Source organism: Adelges cooleyi, unplaced genomic scaffold (assembly GCF_023614345.1).
Source record: "Adelges cooleyi isolate 19-005CV unplaced genomic scaffold, UGA_ACOO_1.1 ACOO_flye_CR_arks_rails_tigmint_CR_PRNA_376, whole genome shotgun sequence".
In the NCBI taxonomy this organism is placed as follows: domain Eukaryota; kingdom Metazoa; phylum Arthropoda; class Insecta; order Hemiptera; family Adelgidae; genus Adelges; species Adelges cooleyi.
In genome coordinates, this window is record NW_026096053.1 from 3,519,876 (window position 1) to 3,539,093 (window position 19,218).

A 19,218-nucleotide genomic window follows, 5' to 3' on the forward strand; every position below is an offset into this window, starting at 1 on the left:
GTGCAGAATATTATTATTATTATTATTATTATTTGGAAAATTCCCAAGAACGATTAATCAAAGGTGTCAACGCTAACCGCGAGAGAAGTTTAGATAATTATTATTCGATATTTGCCGGTTCCGTGTTGTGTTATGACATTAGAGTGGGTAAGTAACATAGCACTATATTATAATATATTGATACATAAATTAATTACCTACCGCGAGATTTACCCCTTAATTGAAAGATAAACGCTAGAGATAAAAATACGAATTATATTAGATATAAAACCGTGTGTAATTGTGAATAATATTCATAATAACAATATAAATAAATTATATCGTCGTGTAACGAGAGATTAATATACATGATACTACGTTGTAGTTGTGTATATTAATAACGAACACCAAACCGTTTTAATAACCGTAACCACATATATTATAATAATCATTATATAGTTGTTATTAAAGCGAACGCGTTTTTAAATTTTATTAGCGAACAGCGCACACGCTTTTTGGGTCGCGTGACAAATTAATTTAGACAAAAATATACAATTAATGTAAATAATACTATATATTGTTTTGCATTGTATTGTATGCAATTTTACAACTCTTGCGTATAACCGTATAGCGCCTGTTTATGTTGGGATAATATACTATACAGGTCTACACGACTTTAACTGCTACAACTTAAAGGTAGTAAAATACACGGCGTTGCCGTCGTGGGTACGATTTTTATAAAATATGTAAACACTAAACAAACGGTGCATTGTTCTCTCGGCAACCGTGGCAAAGGGCGTGGGGTCGAGGTAAAAAATGCGACTATACTTGGTCAGTACACAAAGGTATCTATATAGGTACGTGTGATGAATGTAAAAGGGGAAAAAGTTTAGCGGGCATCGTCGAGACGGGTTTTGAAATAAAGAAAAAATACTTTCCAGAAGTTAATGTAATTCACTTGCCGTTTAAGAAAAAAAAAATTATTTTCTAGTGCATAATTATTATTATTGTCAATATAAGCATGGTTATAAAATTTGGGTGGACGCCGCATAAAGTTTCCAGAAGTTTTCTTGTATAATGTCGTGGGGAATTTACATAAAAAACAATCGTCGTAAAGCGACAAGTCGGCGGTGGACGAAAATGAAAAATGAACGCCTAAACGCTTTGAGTTATGACGCGCGCCCTAAGTTTTAGTTAGTGAGTCTGTATAAAATGTAAATTTCAAAATTTGTAATTATAAACCAGTAAAATAAACGTTAAAAAAAATTGTTAAATATATTTTAATTGTGTTTTTTATATCAATATTGTTGATGTTATGCAAGTACATAATCTATATTTGACGCCAAAGGACCTGGCCAAATGCGTTCTTCCCGTTGCTTATACTTGGTGTAAAATATAACCTAACACACGCTGAACAATATTTAACTTGTCTTTTCAGCGGTTTAATACCGTGTTTGTAGGTATATGTGGCTAGATCTTTGCCAGTTACCATAATGTTAGTATACATAATTAATTTGTAATTTTAATAACTATTTATAAATTCTAGAATACAAATTCTAAATGAAGGAATTTTATTAATTTAAAAAATTACAATTTCTTTATAGGTGTTTATTTTTAATTTGAAGATCCTACATTTTTATGCCCAAGTTAGGTTCCTTCTGTAACGTTTAACCTGATTATATAATATACGCCTAACCTACATCGACGACTTAGTATAATTTAGAGTCGGTAAACTACTGTACATGAACAAAAGTTTTTAGCTATGTGCATACTTTTATTTTTCAACAATATTTTTTTGGGTGTGTGTACTCACCGATACTGTGCCCAGTCAAGCATATGGCATCACACTTTTTTTCGTATTTTACTACACGTAGACATTCTTACCTAAAAAAAAAAAAAACACAATAAGAAAACAAAAATTAGATAAAACAATTTTTAATATATTTTTTTTTTTTTTTATCAAATGGCGGCTTTGCCGTTTATGGGAACGGAGAGTCGAATAAATAGGTAAGTTCACAAGAACAAGACGTGCGCCGGTGGCGGTTTATCGTTTAAGGCGGCGGATAAGGGTGCCCGAGGGATGTTGTGTGTAGCCAGAAAGTGGTGCACGGTTAACGCGGGGCGGCGTAAAAATTCATTAGACAAACAGCAGGCCCTCGCCGCAGTGATGGACGGCTTCAATATACATACAAACACATCCCCAAGTTGAAATCCCCAAGAAAGCGGTAGCACAAGACGACGTCCCCTTGCATTCTCGGGTATTAAACCCAAAACGTGTCAATATCCAACAAACACACTCGCGCACACACCTTGAGAAAACCCCAAAATACGGTTTTGCACATAAATCTTGGTCGTCTTATTACACGCGTTATCTGCAGTAGCCACAATTTCCCAATAATTATTGACGTATTCGCGCCAATTTCGATTGCATACAAACTTTTCCGTTGTATGATAGTATAGTAGGGATTTTTTTTTTTTTTAAATGTTTTCCAAAACGTTTTTGGGGATTTATAATATTTTGACAGGGCCGACCCAATTGCCACAACACACTATATACCGTACACGATCAATGTGTACGGCGAGGACTATAAGCCCAGACTATGCCACATGTGTCTCTTGTATCGGTGCAAAATAATAATAATAATACTAAAAAAAAAACGCAAGTCATTTGTATCGTTCCGGTTATTTGCAACCAGTCGGACGGCGGTCACCGCTGCTATAAAGAAACGTCAAAACAGTATTTTTTTTTTACTAACCGTTCAAAATGTGAAAAAAAAATACCGCGTTCCTTTTTTTTGCTCTCCCCAAAACAACACATTATACCCTTACAAATCGACGGCATCGCGGCGGCCATTGTGCCAATATTATGTGCGTTGTCAAAATAATAATATTTTTTTTTACTACACCACACGAACGGCACATGAACAGAAATAATGTTATATTTAAAAAAAATTCCAAACCGTAACTACATTAGAAATGTTTACAAGTTCAACGAGCAAACGGAACGCAATATTAAATTCCTGACGGTTAGAAAATATTAATGACATATTTTGCCAACATTTAATATATAAAATATATATAAATATATATATTGCGAAAATTATTTAATTGAATATCATCTTATTTGAATACATTTTTTTTTAAGTACATCATTTATGTGTGGAATAAAATGTCAATTGTAGAGGTATGTCAAAATTTAATCTAATCAGTCAATAATATTAGCTTCATGCCAATTGGTTATAGAATATATTTTTTACATATGCTCACTCTTGAGATACTTAATATCAGATTAATACTTATTATGTATATATTTTTTTAACGAGTGTTCAACCGTTAAAATAATATAATAAATCGTTGGGAATAAAAATTATATATTATAAATTAATTTTTGGGCATTAATCATTTTTAAGCACTTTTCTAGCGGTTATGGAAACAATATAATATCAATATGTTTTAACACTCATAAATATATATATTTTATTAGAAGAAAGGCTGTGCACTGAATTTTATATACCGAATCAAAACAATATTCTATCAGCTACCTAGTTACACAAAACTGCAGACGCCGAAAAATGTTTTATATTATAAAAAAAACCACGAAAATTGTAAAAAAAAACATAATCTCTTAGTCGCAGCACATGTTTTTTACTCGGGCCTATATACGGTGGTAATATTATTTGTCATGTTTATTTTTTGTCATTTTTATTTTTTATTTTTTCTAAGTGTATCGCTATACGTTTGAGAAAAAAAATTACCGTACACTAGGAATGTCCACCTGTGCGCTTATATATATATATATATATATATATATATGAATAAAATACGTATATAAGTATATACTATATACTCTACGGTTAAAATCTTGTCGAACAATGTAGATTGCACGCCTTGGGTGCCGGTCACATCCAGCGGCGGCGTAGGTACATATATTATACAAGAAAAAAATATATTATTTTTTTTTAACTGCAAACGTCGTGCCGGATTATTACTAAGTCTTACCTTCATATTTTGTCAATTTTTCCGAGTTCTCGGGCTACGCCATTGCGCGTAAGACAACACGGCGGCGGCTGAGGTAGGAAATCTTTTTTTTTTTTTTTTACAAATCACACAAGACGACCGAAAATCGTACCGAAACGCGGACGAAAATGTGGAAACGGGGGTTTTTTTTTTATACGTAAATTCGGTTTGGCTCTCGATTAAGCGTTGTTATTAATTATTAGAATTTACTTTTTTTTTTTTTTGGTTTTCGGATTTATATAAAGAAAATAATTTTGGCGCGGACTTGGACCGTAATTTGCGATGACGGCACCGGCGGTGTGCGCTTTGTGTGCGTGCGGCGGATACACTGGCGAAGAACTTGGGACCTTTGGAGGTATCCCCCTCGTGTACCGGCGGCGTCCCGGCAGCATTGTGCATATACATGTAAGTATATACTGTATGCGTGTGCGACACGTTAACGCACGCGCAAAGCTTTCCCCGCGTCGCCGTCGTCATCGTGGCCGTGAGTCACGCGGCACCGAGCGACCGCCGATTTTTGACGATCAAACGAACCGGATAAGTATTTTCTCTTCGATGAGCAGGACCAGAGGAGTGGAGAGGAATAGTTTTGGGTTTTTTTTTATATTATAAATTACTTGTGTATATGTTTCATTAAAAAAAAAAACACAATTAAGCTGTGAAAAAAAGGTGCAAATTTAGATTTTCTCAAGAGACGTGTGCGAGATGAATAATGTGATGAGATAATAATATATAGTATTTTTATTTTGATGCTAAACGAATCGTTTATTTATGAAACGTGTTAAGCCACGATTTTGCAGACATTTTTTTTTAACACGTTCAGCTTACGTTAGATACCTCTTAGAATGGTACTTTAAACGCAGTAGTTTTAAACGGTGGCAGTAAACGTGTTAACAAATATGTTTTGTGGCCGTTTACTTTAAAACGCAGACAAATTCGTATGCTATTTCATTTTTATTAAGTCATAATAAAAAATATATTGGTAAAGTACTTTTGGTTTACGTCACTCTGTATTGCATACAATCCCGTATAATGATTTAGTAATTTTGTTTATGAAATGTTAGTTAAGTAACTCATTTGTTTGTGAAAAGGGTCGAATTTGTTCGATTAAAACTCAGTTTAACAGTTTAACTTAACCTATATATGTTATAACAACGGGACTTATTGATACTTTTATCTGTTGGCAATTTTTTTAACTATGATTCTCTGGCATGGTTTTCAAAAAGTTTGTCATAGATTTCTTAAAATTATATCCAAAACGATTTGACTTTTATACTCTGGTATTCATCAACCTAAATGTCCACTGAATTCGTTATAAGTAAAAAAACGTTTAGAACATTATAACAATAATTGGCGATTGGCGAATCCAGGTGAAACCCAGCGTTAGAGGAGCATCGTGGTTTTGGTAAAAAAAAAAACTATATTATTTTATTTTATGAACAATCTAATATAACTTGTATTGTACCTATACCTATATTATATGGATACGCTATACTATGTACTTATCTCGAACGAACACATATAGCTTGAAAGCCGCCGAATACCGGTAGCAGGTGTAATCGAAGTAAAAAAAAAAAAGTAATAATTATTATTTATTAATATACATATACATGTATTCAAGCGCATTTTTTATGGCTATCGATATCGCGCTATCGCTCTGTGGATCTTTGTTGTGCAAAAAAAAACACCATTATTATAATTATACATATCTACATGAGTATATTATACATACATGTATATATCTCGCTAAGGTATTCCAATATACGTTGCGCGGTCTTCGGTTATCGCCGGTAAGTGTATAATAACCGCGTCGTTGGCATTCTTCAACGATAGGCAACGGATGAAGAACAAATGTCCACAGTGATAAAATGGTTTAGCACAACACAGTAGATAGAAAACCATCATGATATATCCAAGAGAAGTATATAACAATAATTATTAGAACAATTAAAAACTACCAGTAACCGTCAGACCGTCTATCGTTCAAAATGTCTTTTAGCTGGTTTTAGTCTTATATAAAATAAACTATGTATATCTTTACCACACTGATGGATAATAAAAAACAGTTTTGATACTACGGTACCAGGGGCAAATATTCTATACATAAGGCTCTAACTCTGTCAGCCAAGGTCGATCTACGCATATTACCATATTGTAAAAAACGAGAAGCCACAGCAGCTGCTGTTATATCGGTCATTGCACACTTTGACTTAATCTTCAACACATAATATTATCATAGTACATATCTCTCCTCGTCTTTCCCCTCCTTACGATCACATTCTACGCGGGTTAACCTATCCTTTTATATTTGGGTGAGGATGGGGTGTGGGGGGATAACAAAAACAAATTGCATGTACACGAGACAGAGCCTATGGCGGCCGTCTAGGTTCTATATTATAAAAAATCTCGCGTGCCCGGCGCTTCCAGCACGCGACTACGCCACGCCATTATATGATTATATATACATGTACAGTGTACATACTTTAATGTGTTTTGATGATAAAACAAACGGAAACACGAGAAAACTCGTGTCGCTTCATTGCTAATATATTATTACATATTATAATATATTATGCGCTAGCCGGGGTAGGGTAGACGGCAATCGTAGGCAGACATTATATAGATATGTATAATAATATTATTATAAATAACGACCCTCGTGAATAATCATTATTGTCAAAAAACATCAAAACTTACTATTTTTACACGACAACTACAAAATGTGGCAACGTCTTGGGAACCAACAGAGGAGCGAAACAATAAAAAAAGTATATTAAAGTATTAAAAAATAAATGTAGGTAAGGGTTATACATTTTTTATGAATTATAATTTTTATAATTAATTTTTCATTTGTTATTAATGAAGCATGATAATTAATATTTGCGGAAATATAGTTTAATGCGGCACTGATATCCTATAAAGAACACTTAATCTTTGCCACTAACTTTCGGGAATTTATAAATTAACGACCACTTTTGTAATCCGCTAAAGATTTTAATCACTAATCTTATTAATCCATAATATTAGAACAACCTATCAGCGATCGACATTTACCCACATCAGTCTGCATCATCATATCCTCCTCCAAAATCTGTAAGCATAGATTATAAGCACACACCTCGTCTGCATGCGATATACGTTGATGGCAAGTGGATGTTGTTCCTCGGATGCACATGATTGCTCATTGTAGGCGATTGCATGCATGCAGACAGACACCATTACTGCAGTACGGGGAGGGAGGAGCCATGTGTGTATCATCGTCGGTTGCCATACGTGCCGGGTGTACTGTTATTGTGATTTCTTTTTTGAAAAGGCGACCAAGATGATGCCGTTCGGGTTTGCCGTAACTCTGTGTATATTTTTTTTCAACACTGGTCTACCGGGTGTGTATAAACCGAGAAGAAATCAAAGTGTTAAAACTTTCACGTGTACCTCGTTAAGTATGCGCTATGACGAATCCTGTCTACCGCGACGACGTGAATTTATCGCGTGGCTGTTCAAGGGGAGAACACACACGATGAACAGCAGCAGCAGCAGTAGACATTGGCGACTGCCTTAATTAAAATACTTGAGACGCACCGGCAACCACGCTGACTCGGGTCAACGGTTAGAAAGGTTATTTGCAATTTTTTTTTTTGTTTCTTTTTGAGCGCGCCAAAAGTTATAAACGTCGTACAAGATCGATGTGGTTATCAATTAAATACAACCAAATTTCTACAGGTGAAAAACCTGGCTGTGGTCGTTTTCAAATTCAAATTTAATATTATACATAGCGTACAAGAAAGTGTCGATAATTTTTTATAAAAGTAATTTATGAGTATTTAACGGACACAAACCTAATACAATTTGAATTAATAAAATTAATCACTTATTTTTATCATGTGCAAAATAGTCAAAAGGAGCCTTTTTACAACTATCAACATTATCTTCACCTCGTTATTAATTAGCAATCATCGACGGAATATTAATACAGTGTGAACACAAGTTCGGCGTGCATAATGAAATGTATTGCTTGGCGAAAATGTTTTTTCTTCTTCTATAATGTTGACGTTGGCGTTGTGTTTGAAACTTTTTAATAAATTAACTGCTCCTATTTTAATTGCGTGACGCGCAAAGGGGGAAATAAGATACACGGTTTTGCCTAAATATGTTTTTGTAATAAAATATCTTAATGTCTTTTTAAACGGCGCCGTGGGCGTCTTTAAAAAAATAAAATTATATTATTATTGGTATTATAATAATATATGAAAATACGACCCGACAGGACTGACAATGATAATAACAATAACAAAGGGATGATCGAGTTAGGAGGAGGAGGGAGGGTCGTAAATAGGCACCGGCAGTGCACATTGACAACAGTCCACCCCCCCCCTCCCTCCCCCCGGGGTCAATTTCACGAAGCGAGTGCAAATTAAATATATTATAAGGCTAACGTGAACGCGGCGCAACTTTGACTGCGCGTCCCATAAATCACCGAGCTCGTTGTCACCGCCGCGTCTTGTCTCAGCCCCTCCCACTGTATACCTTCCCCTCCTCGTCCACCGGGGTTTTTATACGTGAGTTCTGTCCGTCCCCGGCCACGGTATACGGCGTAGCCCAAACAGGGGGGGAGAGGGTCGGGGCTTAGAACTTTTTGGGCGCTCGCCAAAATCTGTCGGCCTCCGGTGATCGATACAATACGTGTAGTACACGTACGAGTCGGCAAAAGAAAAACTTTCCATTTTCGAATAATCCATCACACACACACATTTATACTTATATATATATATGTGTGTACAGGCGTAATTTGGTGGGGGCAATAGTATCGTTTATGTGCCCCCCGCCAGTTATAAGTTTTAATAGAAATTATATTTTTTACATACAGAATGATAAAACACAGGCTAATGCATTGAATAATAACAGCTAATAATAGTTACAAAAAAGATAATTAAAATAAACCGTTAAAATAATACAAGTGATGCTCGCTGGAGCTGTAGGATTGAAGCTATATTAGATAATATGTTCTTGAAAATCTCAAGACTGTATTTTTAACACTCTTTCTGAAATAGAAATAGTGAAAGAACGCGCCGTGGCCGTCGACTTGTGTTAAAATAAGTTAAAATGTAACACGTTTAATTTTCAATGATTTTCTTGACCTTTTTATCAGTTTTTAATTATTATTTATTAACCCATTTTAAGTTTTATTACTGCTTGCCCCCCCCCCACCCCCAGAATTTACTCCTGTTACGCCACTGTAAGTGTGTATAGGACCTGAGTATGAGCCTATGAGGTTCAAGCGTGACGCTTATGGTTTTATCGTCAGACAGAATAGAGGAAATACATTTTTTTTTTGGAATCTTTTATACTTTAGTTGTAAAGAAAAATCCGTAAGGTATAATATATTAATTTGGCAACAGTTCAATTGAAAAACGGTATTGAGGAAAATCTAGTTTTTCGATTAATATATCTAATATATTAAAAACCCGTATATTATCCTCCCTTCCTACACACGGTCAAGTCGGGTCGTCTAATTTTAACGGTGTCTCTCTAATAATCTGTACGTGCGTTACTCGGTGGTATCTTAAGTCGCGGGAGAACCTAAATTTAGAGGTGTCGCCCCCCCGTAGTCGGACGTGTAGGAATCCCAAAGGAGAGAGAGACAGAAACGGCGGCCAGAAATAAAAACGGCGTTAGTATTCAGACTTTATAACGAACGCGTAGGAGATTAACAAGGCGCCGTCGACCGAAATCCTCCCTTCCCACCACCACCGGCAACACCACCGTCGCCTCGCTGTTTGTCTCCTCCTCGCTCTATACAGTCCTTTAGAAGAAAAAAAAAATTAAAGGTTAGGTCCCGTCGGTAAAAAAATGTGTATATATAAAAGGATTTTGTGGGTCTTCTCGGGGATATGTAGTGTTTTTTTTTTTTGTCGTACCGTTTTCAAAATCCTCTCGGCCTTTTTTTAAATTGCACAACACACAACAAAATAAACTAAGCCGTGAAACTCTTAAGGTAAAAAAAATTCACCTACACGATGTGGCCGCGTAACGATATAATGTTATATACGAAGTCATTACTTATTTATTACCCTTTCGCGCGGGTTCAACCGTTTTAATAACGGTCATGTTAATGAATAGACCTGCCGCGAGATTGGCGCCCACGCGGGGTGCGAAGAAATGAAAAGTTTCAAAACCATTAACCGCCGTCGCCACAGTAGCAGCCGCCACCGAAGCTTCTTATAATAATAATATGTATCTACTTTACATGCGCGTGTGTGTGTAAATGGATATAAGACATCTCATCCTTGTGACTGGCAATATTTTTGGCCGAGGCGCCAACACTGCACGACTGCGGTTAGAATTGAAATTTCTCCACGAGACTCCGCCATCGTAAATCATTCGACGCCGCTGGTTAAGCTCGGCGAATAATAATAAAAAGTTTTTATATTAATTTTTAATCAACAACAGCGTTCGGCTATCGAAATGAAATTTTAAACCGCATGCAATCGGAATATTATACTCCAAGACGTTTGTACTAATAATTATTATAATATTGGCTTTATCGCGACTCCGCCTTGTCGAAAATTAAGAAATATTAGAGTAATAGTAGTTTAATAATGACAATAATATATTACTATATCGTTGGAAACATGAAGGTATAATATTTTGGAGAGACTGCAATTGCATTCATATTGACCGTTCGCTACGCTTACAATCAATGCGTTTGCGAATGGGCAAGTATCGAGTTTATTCATTTACTTCATAATAGCTATTTTAAAATTCGCGACACACGACCACGTCTTATCGTCGTAAGACCTTAACCTTTGGCTCGCGCGTCGTCACAAAAGTATATCCCGTTGTTATCATTATTATTATTGTTTTAATACACGATATAATATACGGCCTTCGCCGGTTAGTTTGGCGCGTTCTTCCTTAGGGTAGTCGAACTTATATATACATATCTCCCCCATAACCTAACCCCTCCTGGACATGTGTATAGTGTGTATAAAGTGAGCAAGACGATCGCGCGAAGGGGAAGAATATTCATTTCCTATAATAATAATATGTATTTAGGCCCGCAGTAACGAACAACCTATTTTTACCAAGTATTTTAAATATATAAATCCCAGTAATCGACACTAGTAGTGTACAGTAGTCGTTGTGGATGGAAAGAAAACCAGAGAAGAGGAGAAACGCGTGGGCGGGTGTGACGACCCAAACCGAAGCCGAAAGTTCAAACAGTGCTCAAATGTCACGCGCTCTTTTCCTCTTCAGCTTATACCGTCGTCCACGGTAAAAAGGTTATGCAAAGTTCTGCGAAGCCGGAAATTATTTTTAGCCGGTGTAATATGTATAATACATCATAGAGCAAGATAAAATCGCATATCCTTGGGGGAAATTGTGAAAAACTTGTAGCGTTCCCTGCATATCATACATTCGATGGGAATGAAAGATTATCTTGCGTTTAAAACATAGCTAATTAAATAGCTGATTGCATAGGGAATAAGAAAAACACAGACGGAAACTATATCCGGTACGTTGGACATGTTTTTAAAAAGACATCCAATTCCAAATGCGTTTTCAATGTTAAATTTACAATAACCATTATAGTATTATACCGAAATAGTTCTACATAGTTATTGACAGGTTTAATAATACAATGTTTTTATTTTCTATGTTTAAACGCGCAATGTCGAACAAACGTTTGACGCTTATTGTAATATTTCGTCGACACGACCCTTAAACGTCTGCAAGTCACAAAACACCGAGCGCGTAAACATCCAATAACAATAATTACTTAATATAAATATATTTAAATATATATATACATAATAACTTGGTTCATTGTGTTGGTTCATTCGCTCGGTTTACCTATATTATATTGTTTACCCGTTGTCACCGTTAAAAAAAAAAAAAATAAAAAATACTCGATACACGGCGTACACATTGTGTTTGTTCAATGACATATTTTTCGTTACCTAGCAAGGCTTTTTTAATTAGCTTAACGACTTTCCGGAGCGATTGTAGTTTGCGTACACATCAGACAGCACACGACGAATATTATCAGCTTCCCAGACGCAATAATTCCAGTTGCTTGTTGTGTATAGGTGGTTTTTTTTAAACATTTTTTTGTTGTTGTTGTTCATATTTCCCAGACGACATGTGTTTGTACAGCAGCGGTCGTGGTAGGTTATTCGAATAGATGGAAAGACCTAACCTCCCGACGTTGTTAAAACAGGGAAAAGTCAACGCGCCGCACACATTATAATTCATTAACGCATCACACGTTGGCGTTAGACCGCAACGTATTTTATATATATATATATATATATATAAATATATATCTTAAAAAAATGGTCTTCCTCCTTTACCACGCCACCACGGACTTCGGGTCACATAACTCTGTCGTCTCCACGCGCTCGTAATTAAAAAATATTTATTCGAAAATGTGTTGGCATACTGCAATTTTTTATAGAAAAAAAAATAAAAAACAACCCGTTTGATTTACCGCTACGGTGATCTTGACCCGTTCCGTATAGATCAGTTAGCCCTTTTCGACTTTCCGTAAAATATGTCTTAGCTTAGAATGCAGTAATATAGACTTGAAAATGCCATGTATAAATGCACTTACCCGGACTTGTGCGTGAAAACAGCTGAAACTCATTTACTCCGCGCGCGTTATTATGCGTACACACACTGGCACTCGCAGTTAAATAGAACTAAACTGTGATTTACACAGCGAAATTATTATACAACATATATTATAGTGTTGTTGACACCGTCGCGAGGATCGCACAGGACTGTGAGAAAATCTTAAGTAGAAAACGGTCCGGCCAAAGGAGACCTATGTGCAACGCGGACACGCCGTGAATGGGCACTTTCCAAAAACGGTTTGCAACAATAGTATATTTTTGTTTGTTTGTGTACATTGCACGCGGGATCGCCGTTATATATAATATATAAGATGGTGTACAAACGCGCGTAGACCAGCCTGTAACGCGTCCCACAAAGGTCTTTTCTTCCCAAAGGATGACGGAAATCCCGTGGCATCCCGGTTTGATTTGGGTCCATCTTAAACGTCGGTGTGCGTGGAAAAAGGGCCGCCGCGTGCACGCCTTGGCCTTTTTCAGAAAACACAAACACAACCGTATATAATATACAATACGAGTGTGATGCAATACCGTGTGTTCGACCTGTCCGTGCAACGGGATCCTTTTGGTGATAGGTAAAAATTGTATAATACAAAAAAAAAAAAAAATTGTGATCCGCAACGAACAAAAAATTCCTTAAGTTTTTTTTTCTCCACCGTCGCCGCTCGCAGTTCCGTACCAGTTATTCTTATGCTGTGATACGCGGTATGCCGTTGGTCTTACGTTTTTCTTACGTGTAGTATTTTTAGCGAAAACAAATTTATGAGGACCATTCTTTTTTTTTTTTTTTATAAAAAAAAAAAAACATTCGTCCGCTTCGTTATACAATATTATGCATGCGCGCGACCGGTCGTAAATCAATTAACCGTTATTTATATACATTGTGTGTGCGTATAGCGTTTTGTTTTTAAGAGTAATCCCAAGATTTTTCTCTTGTCCGGCCAAACACGGTACACACTTTTCTACGCCCACGCTGCAAAAATAAAAATAATATATAGCTACTTGCCGAGCATATATAGCTGTTTACTGCGTTGCTTTTTGCGGTACCAATGAATGTGATTTCCGACACACGCACCGTGCACCGGAAATAATATGACGCATGCAACGGCGTTATATCATTGTGTGTACTGTGTATATGTAAGGGGGAGACGTCCCGAGGGAACCCCAAACGGCCAATTGATTGGGTTCGTTCCCGGTGCACGAGCAGGAAGAGTAGACAGGCAGAGCGCGGGGAAGAGGAGGAGCCGCGTAAGCCGAGGATTTGCCGTGGAAAAACGCCACCGAAACCATACAAGGCCAGTACACACAAACTATAGAGTTTGAGTGAAGAGAGAACAATTTATAGGACACGAGAATGAAAGGACATAACGTGCACAAACGCTAATCCCAATGTCTTTTACATAACACAAAAAATAACTATTAATAAATGTTAATGAAACATTACATAATTATGAATAGTTAAATTCTGCGGTGCCGTTAGTGAACAGCCCCCTCTTCGGGTCATTCATGTGGTGTGTACTGTGTGTCTTCAAATTTACTTATTGACTTGAACTAATCGAATGGCATGGCGTCGAACTCCACAATGCACTGCTCATAAAGTTGCAACTGAATTCTAATGAAAATTTATATATTATTATATTTTACACCTTTTCATCGTTGTATAAATTTTTTTTTTTTTTTTAAGAAATCCTAAAGGGTGCGATTTCTCTTTTGGGCGCCAGAGTCGGTGTGTACATGTACGGCAGCACACGATATTCAATTTCCGTACTGCCACTGGGGTGATATGGTGGCGGTAATGGTAGCAGCTAGGGAATGTAAAGTCAGTATTATACGTAGAGCAACGGTGGAGCCGAGCGACGGCCAAGGGAGTTAACGGGTCGACGGTTTTGTCGGCGGTGCACACGGAAATCTGACACAAAGATAATGCGGGCGCGAATGATAAACGGTCCGCGCAATAGAATGTCAACCTAATGGATGATCGATGATCCGGTTTCGGGTTGCCCCGGCAGGGCAAGCAAGGGGGGGAGGTGCAGGAAAAGGCTTCAGCACATGCCCTCTCCTCGAGCTCCGCACCTCCCCTCCGGCGCGGCTGCAAGACCGTTTCGGCGTGTTCGAGCAAGTGGAAAACGAACACAACACAAGATGAAAACTCAAACATGGCCGTACGCTTTGGCACGGACCAGAAGAAAATCCAATTAAGCCCCGAGGGCGCTGCCCGGCGCGGCGGACGCAGCAACTCACTTTTTCCCCCTTGGTCCGAAAGTTTTATTTCATTTTTTTTTTGTTATATATTTTTTTCTCTCCCGCGCTATCTCTCAAAATAAACAACATTTTTTTTTTGTCTGCATCTCCGATACACCTAGTTAAAACCAAAACGCTATGTGTACATCTACACAAGATAAATGCGCATATATAGGAACAATGCACCTTTTCCTACACAATTATTGTTGTTTATCTACACAAAATTTAAAACGAACTAATTGATAATAATAATGATTGTTGTTATTATACTATTTTCAAGGTCATATCAATTCAGAAATAAGAAAACTCCCACGATCACTTATCGTAGATAACATCTTATGCATATCAAGTGTTTATAAAAACAGTGTTTTGTAGAAATTCACAAAAAACAGAATATTTTTAATAGTCAATCGCTATTTAATAATCAATTTGTCATATTAACAAAATGTGTATTATTTTCATTACTTAATAAATTTGATACGTTTTTCAGTTAAAAATAACAGTTTTGATCTGCGAAAATTACTTAATATTTCTATAAAATGTTTAATGTAAATTAATGAAGCAAAAAGGACTTGGACGTTTTATGACAATCAATTATGTCGCTCTCGTCGTACACAATGAAGACGGCTTAATAAATTAGACTTTTAAAAAAATTGGGTCACACGATACTATATATGTATTATAATATAATTTAGGAGCGTAATAGCTGTATAAAAGGTCGACCGATCAACCAACGCGTTGTCGGGTGGAGTTTAAAACGGATTTGCTTGAATCGGTCGACGGCAGCCGGCTTTAAACCAAATTTTGGAGGGGGCGAACGAGTCCATTACATTACAGGACCTTCTTCTGATGTATTGAAAATATTTATAGGGAACGTTTGATCTGGTCGTCCACCATTACCCTGCTGTGCAGTATATACGGCTATAAAAGTGCAATGTACTCTCTTACGGGAGAGATGTTAAGTGTTTTTTTAAGTCTCGGTAATTTTCCGCCGGCGTAAGAATAATAATAATTATACACGACGGCGAAGGTGGGAAAAGATTTGTTTGTCTACAATAGAAACATCTAGTGCCTCTACTTATGTCGTCTTGTGAGGAAAATATAATTTACATTTTCAAACCGACATTATAATAATTAGTGTTCGGTACGCTAAAAGTTATTTTTAATTGTCCGCTTAATTTAATACAATAATATATCAAACGATGATATTAGTTAGGATTTCCCGGAAGTCTTTTACACGCTCATACACATGTCGGTTCGCGCGGCATACTATTATTAAAAAGTTCATTATCCTTTTAAATAATAATAATGGATATAATTTAGATACAATTATTTTAATGTGAAACACACTCGGCTAGAGGTATTAATTGTGTTTATCACACGTGTCGGGTCGGATGAAGTTATATTATCATATAGTATTAAACAGTTGTATATTATTATATTATTTAAATCCAAATTAACCTCACCGTTTTGTCGACTTTTTAACTGTTCGAGACATAACTCCGTTTGATTTGAAACAAATAGTTTGTCAAGTCAATTATTTTTGAAAAAAATCCAGTTCAAAAAAAAAATGTCCAGAAAATGATTTGGCCTCATCGTGTTTTCATTATTACTCTTGAATATAGCGACTGTATAATATTATGTACTCTTTCTTATAAATCATTAAAAGTGTAAAGTGACATAATATTACTATGCCCAGGAAAAACTAGAATATTAGGTATTACAATTATTATTGTAAGCTGACAATAATAATAATATATTGGTTTACCAATAATATTGTAATATCATATTATTATTATCAAAGTTGTTCTCGTATGTACAATATATAATATAATAGGTGTACATCTCTGCAAAAGGCAATAAAACCGATACATTGGTCAAACGCGACAGTTATGAGAAAACAATAGAGCGTTTTTTTTTTTTATTTATTTTTTTTTTTTTAATATTAACTACTACAATATCCGCACCAGACTTCACGAAGACGTGCGTGCGTGAATGGCTGCTCGCTTCACACGAGATACACTATCGAGTGACTAAAAAAAATACAAGAAGACTTATTATATTTTCCTTACACGACACCCGATCACTACAGCTATAACAGTAATAATTGACGGACGAATGTAGGTAAGGACAGGCGCACACGATAAGAGCACGATATTATTAATACAAGACGTATAGTATAACCGAGTGGGCTTGTAAAGTTTCCCGCACAGCGAACTCGACCTTTAATGCGCTTGTAATAGAAAGTCAGGAGCAATTAAAAAAACAATAAAAAACATTTTATAATAAAACACACGCAATACGTTGGAATAAGGCGTTTTTTTTTCATCGACGAGAAAAGACAAAAAAAGTTATTATATTAAAAAACTATCGTGTTCACCTAAGGTTACACTCTCGAAAAGTCCTAAACCTTCAGTTTTGTACTCTGACTTTGAGTCTAAAAATACTATGTCTTCAATGTTTATACGTCCTATATTATGTCATATTTGGAGTACAAAATAATCTGTAAAAGTAAGTTAAATCAAAATATTATAATTGTTAGTGTATATTCAAAAAAAGTATAATACCTGTGAAAACGCCATTGGTAAATATGTTATATTCTATTACAACACAAATACAGGTTTATTCAGAAATTAAACATTTTCAATGAAAAATTCGTTCGGGATTAATGGAAAGTATGTTAAATACAAAACACTCATATTTGTTTATGGTTTTTATGTGTAAATCATAATAATTAGGAAAAATAGCTGCAACATTCTGTGTTATAAATATTTCATTCGTTATCAAAATAATATGAGGCCAATTATTTATTAAGAATATTACATTATTTTGCAGTTAAAAGTTGTTTAATAAATATTTCATACAAACAATTTATGTCTTAACCTTATGAAATTTTGCTGACAGATTTTTTTTTTAACCGAATAATAATTGGATTATGATATTTTATAGCGAGTGTACAATAAAACTATATTATTATGTAGAAATACTGGTTTCGATAACGCCGTTATAGCCGGTGTATGTTTTATCATTAAGCGCGGGCTTTTGCGGTACTATGTCGTGCCATGGGAAAAACTAAAAATTATTCCAGTCCGTGTAAGTATAATATTTATTTTTTTTTTTTTTTATAAGCAGTCGATGAACCATTAGCACAGCGTGATCGAGTAAGTATCAGAACAACTTGTCGTCGGAAGTCGTGGGAAGCATTAATCCGTTTTGGCTTTTTCGATACGCTAATGTCACCACCAAAAAAATATAGTGTTAAAAAATATTCTCTGCGGTTGGCCATTAATAAATTGCTGTAATATGCAAACGTCGCTACCGCACTAGTAAATTACCATTTATATTACCTACTAAAATGATAATAATTAACGCGTAGTCGACGGAATTAAAACAAGATAACGAGATACCTGATGGGCTATGATATTTTCGGACCGGTACATATTGTGCGCTGATCCTCATTTGCTGAGAAGAACTACACGAATCTTATTTCGGTTGTGCACACTAAAAATACTATCCGGAATTCGCGTTGCGAAAATCGTGACCACGTATACAGCCGGTGGACATCAAAATACTAATTTTTCTACTCTCCAAAATGTGTTTACACGGGGCATTAAGGTTATGGAAAAAAAAACCTAACAACATTACCTATGAGTATCCCGACGAATTCAGGTGACCACCCAAGGTGCAAAAAAAAAAATAAATAAAAAAACACAATCCAAGAAACCTGACGGCGAGTTTTATTTGTTATTATTCTTATTGCTGATTTTTTTTTAAAGAGACTAGAATATTGCACGGTAAAAAAAAATAAAGGCCAATTGCTAGTCTATTGTGACCGAGTTCAGGTTGCGTCACCCGCTTGTATTTTGTAGGACTACTGGTGTTAAGAGAACGGCAATAAGACGGCTATAAACGCATTCGATTATAACGACGTTGTGATGGACGAAAAGAGAGAAAGAAAAAAAACACTTGGGTTCATCCGTGACCGCTTCAGGTCTTCCCTGTGTATGTGTGTAGCGCTCAAGCGTTGGAAATCGTTTTGTACCAATATTAGTACAAGTTTAGTGTAAAAAAACATGTACAATATTAAGCAGAACGAATATAACATTGTAATGTTAAAACGATTTTACTATTGGAAGAATTTTGAATGTTTTTCGGCACGAGTTAGCTTGCATATTTTTTATATGTAATAATATAGAGTTCTACAATAATAGCAATATGATAAAACGGTTACCTATATTTTTTCATCGACTATTGATGGTCACATTCGTTCAATAATATTGTAATTACCTGAAACAAAAACGAATAAAATAAAATTAGTTTTTTCAACAGTTTATAACAAAAAGTAATTACG

At 35.7% G+C, this 19,218-nt stretch overlaps 1 protein-coding gene across 16 annotated transcripts in view; it reads right to left on the reverse strand.

Moving 5' to 3' along the window:
* LOC126840143 (homeotic protein antennapedia-like) overlaps positions 1 to 19,218 on the reverse strand; it is a 133,111-nt gene that overhangs the window by 42,484 nt on the left and 71,409 nt on the right. For 4 of the 16 annotated variants that reach the window (XM_050575667.1, XM_050575664.1, XM_050575662.1 and 1 more), the window contains 2 exons: positions 19,099 to 19,154; positions 1,793 to 1,863 (listed from right to left, as the gene is read on the reverse strand). The exons of 6 other annotated variants lie outside the window; for them this stretch is intronic. The gene's annotated coding sequence lies outside the window, so the exon portion shown is untranslated. Of the gene's footprint in view, positions 1 to 1,792; positions 1,864 to 3,978; positions 4,306 to 19,098; positions 19,155 to 19,218 lie in introns of those variants that run through there. 6 more of the 16 variants (XM_050575669.1, XM_050575665.1, XM_050575663.1 and 3 more) reach the window with 3 other exon arrangements.